The sequence below is a fragment of the Haliotis rubra genome, unplaced genomic scaffold (assembly GCF_003918875.1).
Source record: "Haliotis rubra isolate DU_JTF1 unplaced genomic scaffold, ASM391887v1 Scf2, whole genome shotgun sequence".
Taxonomy (NCBI): Eukaryota; Metazoa; Mollusca; class Gastropoda; order Lepetellida; family Haliotidae; genus Haliotis; species Haliotis rubra.
Window position 1 is genome coordinate 336,968 of NW_025766002.1, and position 23,413 is coordinate 360,380.

The 23,413-nt window shown below is 42.6% G+C and overlaps 1 long non-coding RNA gene across 1 annotated transcript; it reads right to left on the bottom strand.

The window, feature by feature from the left end:
* Nucleotides 1-6,283: 6,283 nt before the first annotated feature.
* Nucleotides 6,284-14,829, bottom strand: LOC124275213. Its single transcript, XR_006898237.1, has 3 exons — nt 14,711-14,829; nt 11,326-11,331; nt 6,284-6,294 (listed from the first exon to the last, which is right to left on the bottom strand). It is a non-coding gene; the product is annotated as an uncharacterized LOC124275213 (long non-coding RNA).
* Nucleotides 14,830-23,413: the final 8,584 nt, after the last annotated feature.

The window sequence follows — 23,413 nt, forward strand, 5'->3', positions numbered from 1 at the left end:
TAACCATACCCCTGAAATTCCAGAACAAACGTTGTGGCCACGAAGACACATGACCTTCTCACTACACCCCTAACCATACCCCTCAAATGCCAGAACAAACGTTGTGGCCACGAAGACACATGACCTTCTCACTACACCCCTAACCATACCCCTGAAATGCCAGAACAAACGAAGACACGTGACCTTCTCACTACACCCCTAACCATACCCCTGAAATGCCAGAACAAACGCTGTGGCCACGAAGACACATGACCTTCTCACTACACACCTAACCATACCCCTGAAATGCCAGAACAAACGAAGACACGTGACCTTCTCACTACACCCCTAACCATACCCCTGAAATGCCAGAACAAACGAAGACACATGACCTTCTCACTACACCCCTAACCATACCCCTCAAATGCCAGAACAAACGTTGTGGCTACGAAGACACATGACCTTCTCACTACACCCCTAACCATACCCCTGAAATGCCAGAAAGAAACGTTATGGCCACGAAGACACATGACCTTCTCACTACACCCCTAACCATACCCCTCAAATGCCAGAACAAACGTTAGTGCCACGAAGACACATGACCTTCTCACTACACCCCTAACCATACCCCTCAAATGCCAGAACAAACGTTGTGGCCACGAAGACACATGACCTCTCACTACACACCTAACCATACGCCTGAAATGCCAGAACAAACGTTGTGGCCACGAAGACACATGACCTTCTCACTACACCCCTAACCATACCCCTCAAATGCCAGAACAAACGTTATGGCCAACGAAGACACATGACCTTCTCACTACACCCCTAACCATACCCCTGAAATGCCAGAACAAACGTTGTGGCCACGAAGACACATGACCTTCTCACTACACACCTAACCATACCCCTGAAATGCCAGAACAAACGTTGTGGCCACGAAGACACATGACCTTCTCACTACACCCCTAACCATACCCCTCAAATGCCAGAACAAACGTTAGTGCCACGAAGACACATGACCTTCTCACTACACCCCTAACCATACCCCTGAAATGCCAGAACAAACGTTGTGGCCACGAAGACACACGACCTTCTCACTACACCCCTAACCATACCCCTGAAATGCCAGAACAAACGTTGTGGCTACGAAGACACATGACCTTCTCACTACACCCCTAACCATACCCCTGAAATGCCAGAAAGAAACGTTATGGCCACGAAGACACATGACCTTCTCACTACACCCCTAACCATACCCCTGAAATGCCAGAAAGAAACGTTATGGCCACGAAGACACCTGACCTTCTCACTACACCCCTAGCCATACCCCTGAAATGCCAGAACAAACGTTGTGGCCACAAAGACACATGACCTTCTCACTACACCCCTAACCATACCTCTGAACTGCCAGAACAAACGTTGTGGCCACAAGGACACATGACCTTCTCACTACAACCCTAACCATACCCCTGAAATGCCAGAAAGAAACGCTGTGGCTACAAGGACACATGACCTTCTCACTACACCCCTAACCATACCCCTGAAATGCCAGAAAAAACGTTATGGCCACGAAGACACATGACCTTCTCACTACACCCCTAACCATACCCCTGAAATGCCAGAAAGAAACGCTGTGGCCACAAGGACACATGACCTCTTTACCACATGATAGCGTCTACACAGCTTGATACATGAGAGTGGTTACTGCTGTGCCATGTGGCATCATCATCATAATCTACATATTACAAGAGTATTACTGTTGGGGGTACTTTAACGTGATTTCACAAAGTATGTCCATGTTGGGATTCGAAAGATCTTTAAATTTGTTCTTGACTAGCATCAATGCTTGCCCTGTCATGGGTGAGGCTGCCATACATGTATGCTTCCAATATCGGACTCGGATAATAATACTTGGTTTGTCAACAGAACACTGATACTTAAGTGGATTAACTTGTCGGGCGGGACTTTCCTTCCTCGAACTAAAATAATCAACCCAAGAGTAAACCTAACCCCTTCACTCTCCTATGTTTAAAGAATATATATTCTTTGTTTGTGCAGTCGAGATAGTTTCGGTGAATCCTTGAGATATAATTTAATACATGTTTTACTGGACCATTTTAACTAATGTATGACAGTCCCCAACTTGTTTGATAAGCAGTCCTACAGATGACAGATCAACCTAACATTAAGTTATTCTCACATGAAAATGTCAGCTTGCTTATAACAATTCCTGACGTTTCATGATATACTAACGGCCTTTCTTATTTCCCGTTTCAGGTGATAGAATTGCACATTTTTTGTTATGGCTAACGTTTCACCTAACACGCACTTGTTACTCTACCAATAGTTAACATAGTGTTTATAGACCTGATAGAATGCAACTTGCCACCCTCATACAAGTGCGCATTCCTCTGTATAAAAACTACACCAAACTAGAGGGCTTGCATCGTAAAGCGAAAATAACCCGCACTGGGTGACGTCGTTCATTCACTAGAACCCCGGAGTAATTGGAATATGTGTAATGTTTCCGGTTTTTTAGAGACGGACCTGCTAGGCCACCTCGTCTCTGGTCATTAGTAAGTCCGAAACTACGGCTGCCGGCACATACTTCCTCCGATTGGTCAAACAAAACAACATGGCGACAGTTGTAGCTGAGCGACAGACAAAGCTAGCGTACTATTCTCAGCCCCCGATGAATACCGGTGACTTGTGTGTCTGAGGGCTCCGTACATGGGGCACTATAATAGCGGGACAATGGAGATGGAGAAAACATGAGCTGGCGACATTCTCTTCCGAGGAAGATTATCCTGTCGCCACCGGTGTAGATGGGGATAAACCCTTTGCACTGGTCGACACGTGGGCCGAGTGAGCGTGGGCTTAACATTACATTAAAATGGAACTTAAAACCGTGGGCAGATAAGAATACTTTTTACAAGGAAATAAATACTACTTAACAGATACTATAGTCTGTTTGCAGTGAAAACGTACCGATGAAGTTCACTTTAAATATGAAAGTAAAGCGAATAAAATGAAATTAAGATTGCGAATCCTCATAATTTTACCTTGCCAACTGAACATTTAAGTATCAGAATTTTTACAAACTTAGGATAAAACTTGTTTAAAAAACGATCATAGTTTCAAATCGTTATTATTGGTTTTTATTACAAGGGTGTATGCACATTAAATGAAACACCGACAACAAGTAGGGTTGGTCTAAGTTAACGCTTATCACGTACCGCACGTGCATTTGTTTCAGTGTTCCAACTACTGCCCTTACCCCCTTGTAATACAAACCAATAATAACGATTTGAATCTAAGATCGTTTGTTAAACAACTTTTATCCTAAGATGAATAAAATTCTGAGATTCAAGTGTTCAATTGGCAAGGTAAAATTATGAAGATTCGCAATCTTAATTTCACTTTATTTGATTTACATTTTTTGTTTAAAGTGAAATTCATCGGTACGTTTTCACTGCAAACAGACTATAGCTTAAGTTGAAATTGCATCCATAAAAAATATATTCTGGTTCTAAAATATATTTTACTCTTATTATATTATGGTAACCATACACTTATTATTATGGCCACTGCAATGAATTCTGAAGTTAAACATATTTTATATATTTCCCAGATTTATTTTTGCAAAATTATTACTTCTACGAATGAACTTGCAGTCATATGGTATTCAAATTCAATATAAACCGATTTATCTCAAAGGCACACGCGTTGACACCGTGTGGGATACACACGATACAGTGTGTTATTGTTATTGTTATGTTATTATTGTTTTTGCTAAATAGTTTGTAAGTGATAAATATACGCGTGAAGTATACTGCTTGTTAACAGTACGGGAAAGGTTCATACACCAGGTGACCAGTGGTCAACTGGCTCGAAGGGTCAGCACGTGACTACAGCAAGACTGGTCAATATTTTCACGTAGGAGAATGGCAGCACCACTATGCACGCGAACCGGAAGCTGTGAGTCTCGTGCTCCGCCATCTTAACTGTGTAGGAAAGTAAACGAAACGTCATCAATTTAAATATTAGTTTAGCCGTGCGGGGTTCTAGGGGTTGCTGGAAAGGAAATGCAGAGTGGCAAAAACCGTCGCAAGAATTCCAATATGTATCAAATCAAGAATTTCGCAGAATTCTTTCGAACTATTTCTAAAACAACGTTTTCGTCGGACGGGTTCACCTCGGTAAGACTATCTATACCACAGATAGAAGCAAATACGTCAGTACTGAGTGTCCCACAGAAACAATACCAGACTGAACGTGTGGTTAAGACATATTTAGTACTGCGTTGTATCTGTTCACAGTCAGAAGGCGCGGGGTTGGCGTTGGCAGGTGGAGGGTTGTGGTGCCGGCCGCTGGTCATTTGTTGATCTGACCGAGGGTCAAGATGCCCTCTTCTCGACGAGGTGCCAACAGGGCGTGTGACATGATGTGGAGTCACCCACAAGTGAGATTTGGGACTTAGTCGTGTTTCGCCCACTCGTAACCTAAAAACAAACCCTGTGACAGGGTGGGAACTAGACATACGAATTATACGAAAGTGTGGGGTCACCGGGGAGCGAGGTCTCACGATGCATGTCAGTTGTCATCGCCTCGTACAGCCTCCTACAGTAAACTACTCCGTTGCACCTCGTTTCTTGGTTTCCAGTAGCTTCATTCGGCTAACATCACTGGTGGAAACATTGCGTTTATGTTTTTCGACGGATATAATGTCTCAGTTCGACTCACAATTAAACAGCGACACGGCAACGTTCGCAATGTTTACATTCCCACAATGCATTTAAGTTGTAGAATGAATGAATTCACGTGTTTGTTATGAATGAAAAAATAGTGACCTAATTGAGAGGTCATCGGTTATCCAATCAAATCGTTGGAATTTCAGGTCAAGTCGTTACGACACAGGGCCCCATTTCACAAAGCTCTCGTAGCGCTACGACTGTCGTAAGTCTTTGTTACAGTATAGGAAGTACGAATGCTACGAGAATAGTTACGAGATCTTAGGCTTACGAGAGCTTTGTGAAATGGGGCCCAGGTCAACGCGATACGACACTCGTGTGACGTACGAGATTAATATGCAACTACCCATACGTTGACCACGTGGGTAATAATAAAACATATTAACTCCGAAGGACACAGTTCCACAAGTAGCAGGATCCGTGTCGCCTACGCAAATTCTAATACAATGGCAAACAAGAGTAGTAGTTGTACACAATACGCAAATGACATGAATTTATAATGATGGACAAAGAAGCATATACATGTTTGCATTACCGATGCAGCACTAAAAATATGTGAAATTGTAAGTATAACGCAGAAAGGCATATCCAATTTCGAGTTTCATATAATTGTCTACAAAACTGAAATACTTTAAAAAGTGGTTTTGCATCTTGTACACTCACTTAATCATTCCTAAAAGCTGATCTATTTTTTTATCAGGTTTTTAAATAAAAATAGCCAGTGTGAATAGTTTTCATATATCCTATTGCATAACGTGATCACGATGTTTTGATGTGTCTTATGTATTAATATGGGCTTGGTACTAGCCATTTAGGTAAGTTCGAAACAAATCATATGTGCACAGGTCTTGGTTGAAAGCGACACCATTAAAGTGAGAATCAAACCCGGATCGGATAAGACTAACCTCACCATCCGACCCAACAGTGGTACCATGACAGCTCTCTGAAACGCCACTTTTGGCCTTTAAAAAGGGCAGCACAAGCTCCCGACACCCACTTGACCGTTGTTAAAGCAGGTGAGTATACTCCACTGTTGGCCGGCCCACTCTCAGGGCACTCGATGAGGTAGGGGCCCCAGCCCTCACAAGGGGCGAGCATGACAACTTGTTTAAAACTACTTCCATACATCACACACTAACGAGCAGGAAATGGCACTTCCTGAATTAATCATTAACGGACCCTTAAAATTGTCATTCGGGAAAAAGAATATTAATGAAAAAGTGTTGTTTTGAATTAACAATCACAGGGTTATTTCGTAGCTATGTTATTGATATTTATTTTACTGTAATTATTTCACAAATTCAGTGGGTTGGAAAAAGTGTGTTTTCAAAACATTAAAGTATTTCATATCAGTTTCAATTATTGTTTTCAGTAAAACATGCACTAGAAAGCGAGTCAGGAATACGCGGTGTTTGAGTTAAGGTTACCTGATTGACAAAGGTAACCAGGTTATGATTATTAAACATGTTAATATGGATTCTTGATATGTAGTGATATAGCTCTTTCCGCGAATTAAGGCAGCATTTCTCCGCTATCAACGACAAAACACAAAAATCCTGTTCTGTTAAGGATTAAAACACTTTCTTGAACCCCACCCAATAACCCACCCCTAACTCTATCCCTTCTCCACCTCTCCGGACAACATAACCTTCCCACCCGATCCAATAGACCAAACCCCTAACTCTATCCCTTGTCCACCGGTCCCCTCCGGGCACCTTAACCCTTCCGATCCGACCCAAAAGCCCACCCCTAACTCTATCCCTTGCCCACCCCTCCGGGCACCATAACCCTTCCCACCCGATCCAATAGCCCACCCCTAACTCCATCTCTTCTCCATCCCACCGGACACCATAACCCTTCCCACCCGATCTCTTATAGCCGGGCACCCCTAACCCTTCCATCTCTTCTTCCATCCCACCGGGCACCTTAACCCTTCCCACCTGGATCCAATAGCCCACCCCTAACTCCATCTCTTCTCCACCCATCCGGGCACCCCTAACCTACACCTCTTTTCCACCATAACCTTCCCAGATCCAATAGCCCACCCCTAACTCCACATAACCCTTCCCACCTAATAGCCCATCCCCCTCACTCTTTCTCGCACCCCACTGACACCATAACCCTTTCCACCCGACCTAATAGCCCACCCTAACTCTAACTCTCTTCTCCACCCATCCAGGCAAGCACCCATATAACCCCTTCCACCCGGACCCACAATGGCCCACCCCTAACTCCATCTCTTCTCCACACCCACCGGGCACCTATATAACCCTTCCCACCCGACCCAATAGCCCACCCCTAACTCAATCTCTTCTCCATCCCCACCGGGCACCATAACCCTTCCCACCTGATCCAATAGCCCACCCCTAACTCCATCTCTTCTCCACCCCACTGGGCACCATAACCCTTCCCACCCGATCCAATAGCCCATCCCTAACTCTATTCCTTCTCGCACCCCACCGGACACCATAACCCTTTCCACCCGACCCTAATAGCCCACCCTAACTCTATTCCTTCTCCACCCCACCGGACACCCATAACCCTTCCCACCCGACCTAATAGCCCACCCCTAACTCTATCTCTTCTCCACCCTCCAGGCACCATAACCCTTCCCACCTGATCCAATAGCCCACCCCTAACTCCATCTCTTCTCCATCCCACCCGGGCACCATAACCCTTCCCACCCGATCCAATGGCCCACCCCTAACTCCATCTCTTTCTCCACCCCACCAGGCACCATAACCCTTCCCAATCCGATCCAATAGTCCACCCCTAACTCCATCTCTTCTCCACCCCACCGGGCACCATAACTCTTCCCACCTGATCCAATAGCCCATCCCTAACTCTATTCCTTCTCGCACCCCACCGGACACCATAACCCTTCCCACCCGACCCAATAGCCCACCCCTAACTCTTCTCCACCCCACCGGACACCATAACCCTTCCCACCCGACCTGATAGCCCACCCCTAACTCTATCTCTTCTCCACCCATCCAGGCACCATAACCCTTCCCACCTGATCCAATAGCCCACCCCTAACTCAATCTCTTTCTCCATCCCACAGGGCACCATAACCCTTCCCACCCGATCCAATAGCCCACCCCTAACTCATCATCTCTTCTCCATCCCACCGGGCACCATAACCCTTCCCACCCGATCCAATAGCCCACCCCTAACTCCATCTCTCTTCTCCACCCCACCGGGCACCATAACCCTTCCCACCCGATCCAATAGCCCATCCCTAACTCTATTCCTTCTCGCACCCCCACTGGACACCATAACCCTTCCCACCCGACTATTAGCCCATCTCCACCCCACCGGGCCCAGCACCCCCTAACTCTCTATCCCTTGCCCACCCTCCGGGCACCATAACCCTTCCCACCCGATCCAATAGCCCACCCCTAACTCCATCTCTTTCTCCATCCCACCGGACAACACCATAACCCTTCCCACCTGACCTTTATAGCCCACCCCTAACTCCATCTCTTTCTCCATCCAATAGCCCACCCCTAACTCCATCTCTTCTCCACACCACCGGGCACCATAACCCTTCCCACCCGACCTAATAGCCCACCCCTCACTCTTCTCCACCCCACCGGACACCATATTCCTTCCCACCCGACCTAATAGCCCATCCCTAACTCTATCTCTTCTCCACCCCACCGGACACCATAACCCTTCCCACCCGACCTAATAGCCCACCCCTAACTCTATCCCTTCGCCACCACACCCGACACATACCAAACCTCTTACTCTATCCCACAACCAACATACGACCTTAATAAACAGCGTTACTTTTTGTGGACATTTTTAATCCAACTGCAATATAATTCTACATGTTTGAATTTGTTTTATTGTTTAATTACTGTTACCTCAGTACATTTCCCTACCTTCCGCCCCAAGACTTAGTTCCAGCTGCTCCAGGCTTTTTTCGTGTGTACATGTTGGAACTTGTCCGTCAACAAGTGTTTCCTGAACCCTGTGTGTAATTGGCTGTGTGAGGAAAGCCTGAGTGCATGTAGATGTGACTACCTTTCACCAGCGCTGGGTGCGTATTTCATTTGCAGGTTGTTCAAAGAAGGAATTAAGAACACTTGATATGGATAACAGAGAGACGCATCAGCAGTAGTAACAGAAGACTAACTGACTGACTGACTGAGTTTAGTTTTACGCCGCTTTTAGCAATATTCCAGCAATATAACGGCTGGGTACACCAGAAATGGGCTTCACACATTGTGCCCTTGTGGGGAATCGAACCCAGGTCTTCGGCGTGACGAGCCAACGCTTTAACCACAGTAGTAGTAGTAGTAGTAGTAGTAGTAGTAGTAGTAGTAGTAGTAGTAGTAGTAGTAGTAGTAGTAGTAGTAGTAGTAGTAGTAGTAGTATTTATTATAGGATATTTATATATAGCTGTTAGATTGTAGTTTGGAAAGTATTATATTGCTAGTCTCACGAAATCTCGTAGGCGAGATTTACATCCATGGTAGCCTAGCTAACGAATGCTGAGGTAATTGTGTTCTATTTGTGGCGTAACAACGATTATTACGTATTGTTATGATGTGTGCACCGTCATCTATCGAAGTAGTTGCTAAGGGCCAGTTAGTGGACGTTGTGGCTGTGTGCGCATGTATTTTGGAAGCTGTACCGAATACATAACCACGATTCTTCAATACGAAGTTGTTATTCCTTCTGGGATATAATATAGCGCACATATCCAAGCAGCTAGTACATGCTCAATCCCTTGATCAGATGTCAGTATCAACGGCACATCGTCTTATCAATCTCAACTCCCTGGGGATCATACCACTCTTGCAGCCACTAGGCGCACCGAAATATTGTGGCTTTCCCCTCTCTACGAGGAACCCAACTTCACAGCTTGGTGGACTGGGACACATGGTCACAGTATTTTGTCCAAGTTTACTGCACATTGCTGTACGCGCAACTAGCTGTTTGCACGTATTCATGTGGCCACTGGTCATTTACCAACGGATTCGTGGATCTTTTAAGTGCATAGGGTTGTGTACTGTACACTAGAGGTTGTGACAACACTGAAAGAGTCTGCACACAAAGTTGACTCCAAGGTTTTTACACACGGTCACAGGTGGGTTCGATCCCGGTCCCTCAACCTCGCTGGATCACAAGCCTAGCGCCTTAGCCAGCTCGCCCACCCTACAGTAATATTAGTAGTAAGAGTAGTAATAGTTGTAGCAGCAGCAGCGGCGGCGGTGGTGGTTGTGATGGAGGTGGTAGTTACAGCAATTAATAGTACTAACTCCATTAGAAGAAGTATTTTTAGTGGCAAAAGTAAATTTGTAGTAGCAGTAGTAATGGTCATGGTAGTAGTGGTGTTATCAAGAAACAGTAGTGGTAGTGTTAAAAGTGGGTTTAGTACTGTTACTGTTTTAGTCATACTTGCGTAATTAAATAATTAACACGCCCGGAATAAGGAAATACAAGAGTACAAGAAGTAAAAGAAGTTCGTACTTATTTGATTTAGAGTACACTATGTTACAAAACAACTGAAACAACCTGAATCTCTGCCAAGACGATTTTGTTTCCGCTTCAGTAAATCGATGAATACAGTTTGAGTAATGACAAAAACTGATGATTAATGTGGAATATGAGTGCATGATTTCAGTGTGGACGAACACGGATTTTATCGGTTGTATCGAGAGGTGAAACTGAAGATGTATTCTCGTATATCTTATTCATTTGTAACTTTTTCATCAAAGAAATGTTCAACTAATACTGCATGTAATCTTTTGAAAGGATTAGTAAGTGAGTGAGTGAGTTTGGTTTTACGCCGCTTTTAGCAATATCCCAGTAATATCACGGCGGGGGACACCAGAAATGGGCTTCACACATTGTGCCCATGTGGGGAATCGAACCCGGGTCTTCAGCGTGACGAGCGGATGCTTTAACCATTAAGGTTACCCCACCGCTCCTTTAAGGAAATATTACACACTGAGCCTGTTAATGGTAAAACGCATGTGTTTATAGAATGAAGATGTAATAATAAATTTTAAAGTCATCAGTTATAAGTATACGAAGATCTCCCTGTTGTATTATTAAACGGATGACATCCACTCGACCATCAGATGTAATTATTGCATTTACAAAGAATAACATGGTACCCCTAATGCTGAACAAAAGCTGCGCATCCGGCAACACAACGTTAATCTGACTCCATAAACTGAAATCGGTAAATCCAGACACCCGTGACACTTTACGGGCTTCCGAGAACAGATGGTGCAAAGCTTCGGGACATCCTTTCCAATAAACGTGTAGCATTTATGAAAGACGTTGATGAGGTTTGTCGTTTCAGTACAAAAAGCCTATGAGCGTGGGCAGACAGACCCAGGCTTACAACAGGAGTGGTTTCAACATTGTAACGCAATCCTGTACCGGGTTGTGTTGTGTAGGTGTCAGATCACTGGTACTGTGTCCTACGGTTTGTAAATGTTATCATGAAAAAGAACAGGAGAAACACAATAATAACAGTGATACTGAAACATCATCATCACCATCATCATCTTTGCCGAAGATATATGTGTTGTTAATACCCGCACATGTGTGCTGCCCTTAAACCTACATTGGTCTTAAGTGTAGAAAATTCATGGCACAACACACGTATAACTATAACTGTTACACATACCGACCATAACCTGAATGTTACCTTTGGCAAAATAGCGAACTTGATCTCTGTGACGTTAACGTTTATGTATATTTGGAGCGGTGGGGTAGCCTAGTCGTTAAAGCGTTGGCTCGTCACGCCGAAGACCCGGGTTCGAACCCCCACATGGCCACAATGTGTGAAGCCCATTTCTGGTGTACCCAGCCGTGATGTTGCTGGAATATTGCTAAAAGCGGCGTAAAACCATACTCAGTCAGGCAGTTATGTATATTTATATACGTTTACTGCATGAAACATTTGTAGTATAAACTGGTCTTTCTTTACACTATTTGTGTCACCATTTCGGATAAGTCACATTAAAACACAGATTTACTACAGCACTCCTTTGTAAGATGGCCATCACAGATCTTCGTTATACTTAATATAAATGATGAGTATGATTTGTAGGCATAAATTCGGAAAAACATATATAATGATCAAATACAACTTTTATTATGAATATCATTTTACAATTTAAATTTAATTCAATGTTACAAGTGTAAGTGAAATACTGACAAGCGTGGCGATCAGTGGTACCCCCTCTCTCTTTCACTGATACAATGAAAAGTCGTAACTGCAGGGGTTCGATGCTCCAGTACTACAGGTAAATACGTCTCTAAGGAAAATATTCAATTAACTCGCAGCCAACAATACAACGTATAATTATATAATTAATATACAGATGTTAATAGTCTCATTGTAAAGCAAGCGCTATCAGTCGGAGATGACTGCATCAGTATCATTTATAAAAAATAGAGATCGTCTCCTGTAGAAACATGTTATAACTGTTCTTGTTAAAATAAACAAACCTTACAACCTGTTCCTGCAGGTGCGTGGAACGCATCAACACACAGGTACCAACCATCAGCGTTAAATTAGATTGTGCTCAATTTTAATCATTATGGTTTTAATGTTCACGCTGGATTTTAACCTCTTTAGTACTCAATGGCAATTAAATCGAAATCATTTTCAAAAATATTTTATAGCAGACATGTGTAAAACATTCCGCGATTGACGCATCAGTGATAACAACTGCATTTCGCTATTGTCACCTATACTACGTTCCCGTGTATTTCAGGGGAACAATTGACGCATCAGTGATAACAACTGCATTTCGCTATTGTCGCCTATACTACGTTCCCGTGTATTTCAGGGGAACAATTGACTCGCATTTGCATGTGTTTGTGCCAGGTGCCACCAGTCTGGCAATTTTTCGCTCTGTTTTTTAAGAAGACTTTTTATCATCACTATTTGATGGTGATTCTTAAATCAGGATAAAGACGGTATTGTCCAATCGAGATTTCTTATGAATATGGATAGGTTTTCAGTCGCTTTCACCAAGCGATAGAAAAGATAAATGGTTTACCAAGTCATTTATAGGAACTATCGATGCATTGAAATTGTCCATTGCTTAATGTCAGTAAACCAGCATCGATAACCCTTGGAGCATCACTGGTATGTCTACAAGAGATTCCGCTGATCAAGGCATGCTATATTTGTTTGTTGTTTAACGCCGCACTCATCAACATCCCTCGTTTAACGCCGCACTCAGCAATATCTCAGCTATAATACGTCGATCTGTAAAAGTCGAATCTGAACCCAGTGATTGACATAATGAGCATCGATCGATAAACAATATTATAGTATTGGGCCCTTGCAAGTAAAGTATTCATTTTTCAGTATCATACAGCAAATATTCGATGCAGTCAAAACTAAGGTTTTATAATGACGATATCAGTGAGTGAAGGGGTTTTAAGCTGTCCACAGAAATATTTAAGTCGTGTCAAAGTGGGAGATAAGCAAGAATAAATTTCCCATTTTTTAATTTTTTTAATTTTTATTTTGTTTTGTTTTGGGTGGGGGGTCTGACGAGAGTGAGCGCTGTATCAACCAGCGTGTCATCCGCCACTGACATAGTGAAATAATTATGGTTACAACTAAACAATCCGACGTTTATTTGCTTTTAGTAAACCCCAGCCTTATTACATTAAATTTAAACGAATCAAGACAATTTATATACAGTACCACTACGCATGATTAATTATTTGACACAAATATCAGTTTTGGGAAAGTCACAGTTGAAGTTCCACGTGGAATACAAATGTGTGACCAGAGCATTGGTCATGCGCACTGGTCAGTAATGGGAGAGAGATTTGTCACACTCCCGATAACACACCCAAAACCACGTCCACGACTACTCCTCACGTGACCTTCACCCTCATGTCAAGCTTCACGGGTGTGGCGCCATATTACAAGCAGACGACCCACTTCTGTGACGTCACTGCACGTGTCAATTGATTGAAACAGTGCCGATCGGTTACATTGTAAAGAGTGGCGAAGACGTCAAACAAACACGAGTTTGTCACTTTTACAAATTGGGGAAACATTTGCCACAAATCTGCTGTGTGTTTTTTACGGCGTATTTCACGTGTGTTTTGTTTGTGGTGATATGGGGTATATCGTCTGGGCCCTTCCCACTACGTTGCAGGGCTGGGGAGATGTTGTGTAACTGTTTCACACACAGGTAAAATCTCTCACGGTCCACCTAGAGTTTGCTCACATACAATATTGTAGTATTTTTTATAATTTCAAACACGTGCACTTTTGAATAACGTTTCCTCTGGTCTTGTATTTTACCACAAAAAAAACCTAGCAGGTGTTAGCACAGGACAAATGTGTTACTTCTACCAATTTCAATTTGATGTCATTTCATATTTCTTATTTTTTCATCTCCTGTTTAAATCTACTTTAAGTTTCTGGGCGCAAACACGTGAGAGCGTCTGTAACGGTACAAAACAGCACTGGTGAGTGAGTGAGTAAGGTTTTACGCTAGAAAATGACTTCACACATTCTACTCATGTGTGGAATCGAACCCGTGCCTACGGCGTGACACTTTAACCACTAGGCTACCCCCACCGCCCCACCGCCGGTATCGTAACGTAAGAAGTCGAAACTATAAACAGCCTGGAGAGAGTAGGTAACACGCCGCTCTGAATGAGTGAGTATGGTTTTACTCCGCTTTTAGCAATGTTCCAGCAATATCACGGCGGGGGACACCAGAAATGGGCTCCACACATTGTACCCATGTGGGGAATCGAACCCCGGTCTTCAGCGTGACGAGCTGAGGCTTTAACCACTACGCCGCTCTGAGAAGTATTGCAGTTTCATCACGACGTTTCATCTTAATGTCGCAGGAATACCCGACACAACTGAGCATGGATATGTTGCTGACAAACATAGGAACATAATCGGCGCAAACAGGGATTCGAACCCATATACCTAATGGCCAGTTGACAACTAACACCCTGTTACTGGTAATCTCTTTGGTGCCAGCACTTGCTAATTCGGAGGTAATTAGCAGTGTGAGAACGCCTGTAGCTTTGTTTTTACAAGCTGAGTGGCCAATGTGAGGACCTAGGTATGTTTTGTCAAGCATCGGATGAATGGGCTGAGAAAAGGGATCAATTAATTTGATATAAGCCAGTTACAATGTATGGTACTGTTTGAAAAGTATTCAAGTAAGGAGACATTGAATTATCCGACACTCTGTATAATCTGACATGTTTTCCCAGTCCCAGTGAGTGTCGGATTATACAGAGTCCACTGTATAGGTTCTTTGGCCGTTCCCCCCGGCCTTCACTGGAATCACCCGTTATTTCCGGGTTGTGCTTTCGTAGTTTTAGATATTGTGTTCTGTTTAACGCCGCATTCAGCAACATTTCAGTTGTATGGCAGCTACCTGTAAATATTCTAGACCAGGCAATACAGTGATTGATATTGTGGGCTAAGACCCACGCAGTAGGGTCACAATGACACGTCATCAATGACGTCATCGCAAGCGACCTCATGATAACGTTGATCAAGACACTGGGTAGTCGGTGCATACAAAGGCTCATTAGCACTGTTGGTGTTCCTCCATCAACGGGACGGTGCTCATTAGGGGTGTCACGATACACCAATCTCACGATACGATACGTATCACGATTTTAAGGTCACGATACGATACGTATCGCGATACATAATTATCGCACCTTTTCATAGCATTACCTTACCGGCAACGTACGCGTTCGCTGACTGGTCCATCAAAATAGTCTAGCCAATCACAAAAGCTGTTAGTTTCCAACCTATTTTTTAAGTAAAGCTAGCTACATCTATTTATCGGAGCGGTCTGGTATAATTTTACTATCAAGACTTTGACGGAGATGGATATAGCATAAAAATTTGAATCGATAAAGTTTTAAAATAGGAATCGATACACGCAAGCATGTATCGCGTATCGTATCGTCAGTAAAAATGTATCGATGTATCGATACATTCGCGTATCGCGACACCCCTAGTGCTCATGGTTGACGTGTCTCCTGCTAGGGCTCTAAAAGACTTCAGTTCAGGATGATCTGTCGAGGTGGAAGAAACGGTGATATTAGTTATCAAATTTATGTCGCTTTTGCATTTTTTCAGCCACACTGCGACTACAAAACATAGCACGTCTCATCATTCTTAGCCAACTAATTAATTAAAGTTATGAAAACGTGTGTCTATTCACCAGAGGTTTGTAATCTGTAATCATGGTACTGGCAGCACCTTCAGCAGAATCAGATGATTTCAACTGGTATACGGTGACATGTGACAACCATCAGCAAGTCTGACCACCCGATCCCGTTAGTCGCCTCTTACGACAAGCATGGGTTACTGAAGATCAGTTCAAACCCGGATCTTCAGGGGAAGTATGACGTCAGGCAACAAACACTCACTTTATTATGCCAACTGTGCAACACAGGCCCTCGTGTTTTTGCGAAGTTTTAAGGTTAAATTTTTTTATTTTTTGAGAAGACCCCGACTCGAAATGCTTTACAGTACAATAAATCATGTCGTAAGGTATTGTACTGTGAAGCATTTCAAGTCGGGGGTCATCTCAAATTTTATATATATTTTTTAAGATCTTTAATCCTTCCAAAGACACGAGAGCCTGTGCTGTGCAAGTCGCGGGTGCTCGTCGTACGGCAAGATATACTTAACCCCTCCACGAACACCTCGTGTCCTCACAAATTTTCAGTGAAGCATTCATATAATGTTTATCACTATATTCCCATTTTCGCCACATTTAATCTGTTTTCGATGATAATGGTTATATATTCTCAGGGGATGACGCTCTGTGTTTTCCACGTTGTACCAAAATCGGGAATCAAACTCGGCCTTACCGTGATGATCGAGCGCACTAGGCTCCCACCACATCGACTCCAGTGAGAACCAAAGCTTATCCCCGTCTTGGGGTCGTGTTCTGTGGAATAACCATTCCAAAATGCCTGACACCAAACACTACCACGGAATACCGTATTGTACCTTCCAACCAGTGACCCCTGTCATCCCATATCATGTTAAGATAACAACACAAAAAGTAAGATAACACGCAAACCGATTTTGATTTATTGATATTCCTGCTAGATGCCATGCTCCACGGAATGGCGGTGCTCGTACAACAGACAGGTCCTTGCTTGAATCGGTGTCTCATAAGCGCTATGTTGAACATTAGGATCACTCAGCCAGTCTCGGTCGATACCATCTCTCACAAGAAAGCGAAATATTGTATATCTACCAATCTCCTTTCTCGTGCTATTTCCTAGCGGAACATGGTAACATCGGGTGAGATGGGCGCCGATAGCACGCAAGCTTTGACTGTAGCATAATACATATCCTTGTCTCTATCAGCCAATCAGCGAGACTATGTACATTTCACTAACGAAACCATGTATCCTATACGGGAACCCGATATTGGATAAAGTGGTGAATTGTATCTTTCTATCTTTGTTCGTGATCGCCAGCATACAGCGCGTTTACCCGTTAAGCCGTCAACATTTAAGTTGTCCCTACGATAATTTATTCAAATTGCTAACAGTGACTATATCGGCTAATAAACGCAGATTCCACACCCTACAGTAATGTGTTTCAGAGATTAGCACACCCGTGAAGACTCGGGTTAGACTGGTCTCCACCAACCCATCTTTGACGCAAGAGGCGACTAACGGGATCGGGTCTTCAGGCTCGCTGACTTGGTTGACACATGTCATAGTATCCCAATTGCGCAGATCGATGTTCATCATGTAAATCACCGGCTTGTCTGGCCACGACTCAAGTATTTACAGACCGCCGTCATATAGCTAGAATATTGCTGAGTGCGGCGTTAAACAAACAAACAAACAAAGATAAATATGTAGTGTGAAGGTCTTGTGTTGCGTGATGTTATTCTCGGGTTAAGTAGTGGTATCAATTGCATGCTAGATAAGTTGTCAGTTTCATGTCAGTATCACTTGATCTGTATATTTCGTCCTATCAGCTGATCTGCCTGTAATACCCGGGCATGTCTACACCTTGTTTGTTCCTTGTTTAGACATGAACTTTCTCTTTGATCCACGTGTCCAGTGTGTTGCAATCTAATATTTCACCTCGAATCGTGTACGACAGAAAGTGTTGAGAGTCATGAAACGATATATCTACCTGGGGACTTTTATCTGTACATTGTATATACATATATCACATCTATGTACAAACATTATCACGTTTTTAAGACAAAGTAGAGTCTATACCGACCCTTTCATTAGTGTTTGTCATAGAGGATGACATATCATGTTGACCTATTAAGAATATTATGCGCTACAATGGCGAACTTATACTTCCTTTCAAAAAGTTTAGACTCACTAGTGTAAATACAGCCACTTACTTCAGGCAACTGTTCTAAACTAAATTTTGCAAAATATACCATACTGTTTAAAGGTACTGTCTACACATGAACTGATGTATTGTAAAACAAATTCGTAACGTTGAAAAGAATATTCTCATGAGTTCAATAAATGATAAAAATCAGTGAAAATTGGCGAATTCTTAACAAAACTTTACACCAAAACGCAGCTGTTCACTTGCACGATATTTGCACATGCTTTTCATCAATATGATGCATGATCCTCGTGCAATTCATCTGCATAAGGTTTGCAGTTGGTTCCCCCAAGTTAGTGAAGAAATCAATCTTCGATGTAACCACACATATATATATACATACCATATAGTGTGAGTCTAAACTTTAGAAAGGAAGTATATATTGCTTTTAGTAAACAAGGAGAGTCGCAGTGAATAATATGAACACAAAGAGCGCTAAAGACATTGAATCACTCGTACACAGATTACGTACAGAAGTTCATACATGATTCCCACCAGCAGTACGTTATTGTGAGTTTGACCTGTTAATGAGTGAAGCACGACTGTAATGGCGGCTCTTCTGTCCATCTGCCTGCTGTGTATTCTCATCCGCCCGCTACTCTAATCTGAGTGAGTGAGTATGGTTTTACGCCGCTTTTAGCAATATTCCAAGAATACCATGGCAGGGGAAATGGGCTTCACACATTGTACCCATGTGAGGAATCTGACCTGGGTCTTCCACATGACGAGCGAACACTTTAACCATTAGGCTACCCCACCGCCCCTCAACTCTAAGTGGAGGTATACAGTTGCTCTTCCATCTAGGGTTATTGTTATGGTTGTACAGATCAATCGTTCGTGTCAGCCTTTATAACCATGAGAAATCAAATCTATTACATACTTAAATCCAATCTTTCAGATTTCCCTGACATGGAATCCATGTATACATATCTCGGGAGACATTCAGTGTTGGAGAATACATATCTCGGGAGACATTCAGTGTTGGAGAATACATATCTCGGGAGACATTCAGTGTTGGAGAATACATATCTCGGGAGACATTCAGTGTTGGAGAATACATATCTCGGGAGACATTCAGTGTTGGAGAATACATATCTGGAGAGACATTCAGTGTTTGAGACACAGTAATAACATCGGGAGATAATTTGATTCACGAGTACATATCTAAGCGTTCATGACCTCACAGCAATGAGATGCATTCCTACATATCTAAGCGTTCATGACGTCACAACAATTAGATGCATGCATACATATCGAAGTGTTCATGACATCACAGCACTGACATGCATGTATACATATCTAAGCGTTCATGGTGTCACAGCAATGACATGCATGTATACATATCTAAGCGTTCATGACATCACAGCACTGACATGCTTGTATACATATCTAAGCGTTCATGACATCACAGCACTGACATGCATGTATACATATCTAAGTGTTCATGGTGTCACAGCACTGACATGCATGTATACATATCTAAGCGTTCATGACATCACAGCACTGACATGCATGTATACATATCTAAGCGTTCATGACATCACAGCACTGACATGCATGTATACATATCTAAGCGTTCATGACATCACAGCACTGACATGCATATCTAAAGACATTCATATCTAAGCATGACATCATGCAATGACATGCAGAATATCAGCGTTCATGGTGTCACAGCACTGACATGCATGCATACATACATATCTAAGCGTTCATGGTGTCACAGCACTGACATGCATGCATACATATCTAAGCGTTCATGGTGTCACAGCAGCAATGACATGCATGTATACATATCTAAGCGTTCATGACATCACAGCACTGACATGCTTGTATACATATCTAAGCGTTCATGACATCACAGCACTGACATGCTTGTATACATATCTAAGCGTTCATGACATCACAGCACTGACATGCATGTATACATATCTTAGCGTCCATGAACTCACAGCAATGACATGCTTGTATACATATCTAAGTGTTCATGACATCACAGCACTGACATGCATGCATACATATCGAAGTGTTCATGACATCACAGCACTGACATGCATGTATACATATCTAAGTGTTCATGGTGTCACAGCACTGACATGCATGTATACATATCTAAGCGTTCATGGTGTCACAGCACTGACATGCATGTATACATATCTAAGCGTTCATGACGTCACAGCAACTGACATGCATGCATACATATCTAAGCGTTCATGTGTCACAGCACTGACATGCATGCATACATATCTAAGTGTTCATATCACAGCACTCATGCATGACAATACATGTAATACATATCTAAGCGTTCATGGTGTCACAGCACTGACATGCATGTATACATATCTAAGCGTTCATGACATCACAGCACTGACATGCATGTATACATATCTAAGCGTTCATGACATCACAGCAATGACATGCATATCTAAGTGTTCTTGACATCACGTCATTGATATAAATACATGTAAAGTCGTGAGATCATGACATAAATATCTCTATTGATGAGAAATAACAACAATGAGGTGTATGTATACATATTTTTGTGATCGTTGACTGACTGAGTTTTGGTTTTACGCCGCTTTTAGCAATATTCAGCAACATCACGACGGTGGAGCAGAAATGGGCTTGACACACATTGTACCGATGTGGGGATTCGAACCCGGGTCTTCGGCGTGACGAGCCAACGCTTTAACCACTAGGCTACCCCACCGCCCTCTGTGATCGAGACGACATCGTAAATATATGCATTGATGCATATTTCAGGGATCGTGATTTACATGAACGTATATACAACTCAATCAATGTAAAGTCACTGAGTGGAGATGCATGCACAATACGGTTGCAACCATGGAATGCATGCATGCATACCTCAGATATATTGACGAGTCTTGATGCCGGGTTACGCGTTTCAGAGAGGTCACAGTTTTATGTAGACTTTACCTCAATGGATGGACCCATCTTGGTTTTATTATATGCTGTAGGGCGGTGGGGTAGCCTAGTGGCTAAAGCGTTGGCCGAGGACCCGGGTTCGATTCCTCACATGGGTACAATGTGTGAAGCCGATTTCTGGTGTTGCTGAAATATTGCTCAGAGCTCACTCACTCACCATGGATATTGATTAATGCTGAGGATAGATTGACCTCACTCACTCATGGAGCGGCGTAAAACCACACTCACTCATGGATATTACTAACTGTGTACCTCTGAGAGTGTATCTCCTAGATGTCAGACCTCATACTGCTGGTAACATGGATATTACTAGATGTCAGACCTCAACTCATGCTGTGTACCTCTGAGAGTGTATCTCCTAGAGTCAGACCTCACTCACTCTACATTAACTGTGTACCTCTGAGAGTGTATCTCCTAAATGTCAGACCTCACTCACTCATGGATATTACATTAACTGTGTACCTCTGAGAGTGTATCTCTAGATGTCAGACCTCACTCACTCATGGATATTACATTAACTGTGTACCTCTGAGAGTGTATCTCCTAGATGTCAGACCTCACTCACTCATGGATATTACATTAACTGTGTACCTCTGAGAGTGTATCTCCTAGATGTCAGACCTCACTCACTCATGGATATTACATTAACTGTGTACCTCTGAGAGTGTATCTCCTAGATGTCAGACCTCACTCACTCATGGATATTACATTAACTGTGTACCTCTGAGAGTGTATCTCCTAGATGTCAGACCTCACTCACTCATGGATATTACATTAACTGTGTACCTCTGAGAGTGTATCTCCTAGATGTCTGTACCTGGTCTGAGCGTGTGGTCAATGTGTCACCACATTAACAAGATACTGACGCCGGTAGTGCTATCAAATTTCATTTGCGCAATCAGTTGCTGTTTATTTATCAAATCACCACACGACCTGTATTTACACGTCTGATTTCGCTTGACAATATAAAATACATTGCACAGTGACGAAACTTGGCTACCATGAGTAACGTAACCCAACGGACCAGAATAATCCGAGAAAACATTAGAAATGAATAGAGGGATTATTTTGAAGGATTACCAATCTACAACTCATCCATTTACTTTTATGAACACTCTGTTATGCCGCACACAATAACAAGCACGTGTCTTTGAAGTAGGGTAGAGTTGCACATACAAAACATGTACCTATTGCAGCGTGTTAATCTCCTCCTCGTTATTGACATCTGGTGCCCCGAAATTGGCACGTGTTTTTGTCGCTCCTTCATGACGAAGGCGTGTCAGACAGTGAAATAGCTATCACAACATGTTGTTATATATCACAGAAACTACCAAGCTTTGTCCTCGATTCTTGTGAAATCCCCTACAACCGTCCTATCATTATTTCCCAAAAATCCATTCTTAAATTGACATAATCTATCTCTACCACTTAATTAGCCTATCGCAACAGGAGGCAGTTTTAGTCTTTGAAAAATATGTTTTAAATTGGTTTCAATTGCACTCGTGAGATCGTGTTTCATAACGGCCTTCGGCGAGCTACAGTTTCCGACCGAAAACCTCACCATTTAATCCTTATAGTCTTCATTTACACGTTTATTGTTCCAAAATATGTCTATGAGAAATAGTTGGGGCAGGTATACCTGTGTGTACTTGACACACGTGAGAACCCTAGTATTTCAGCGTCTCATAATAAGGCAAGAGATCGGTTACTAAAAGATTGGACTTACACCGTGAGTGTTTTACAAAGACGGACTGGGGTCTGAAAGTGAGACTTGCGTCAGCCTGTGAGCTTGCTGAAGATTGATGTCCGTATCATCAGATTAAATTGTTAGCGGTATGATGTCAATAAATGATTAAAACTGACTTTGAATTTATATGCTCACGAAGACGGACTCTACAATCGTACAATGGAATCTGCATCAGATTCTTTATGCAAGCTGATAATGTTTTGTTCTTTTTTATCTATTTAAATGGTTATTAGTGATTGAAACAGATAAGGACATACATAAAGGGCTTGTATGTCCTGTCATAAACTGAATTGGCTCGGACAACTCTTTAAGCTCATGAATCTACATGATTTTTATTGTACTTTTACAAAACATAATTTATTGAAACAGTCTATAATGATTACGACATAAGCATTATTTTGCATGTGATCACCTAAACACGAAAGTGCTTATACACAATTATTTACAAGACATCCATATAACATATATTCAGTTAACATTGGCACCTTTTTAAGGCCGTTTCTGCTTTTTGTATTTTTTAGACCAATCAGTCAAAACACAGGAGATCCCGACAAATGTCCGAGCTAGGACAACTGGAAAACAAACACAATTAAATACAATGCC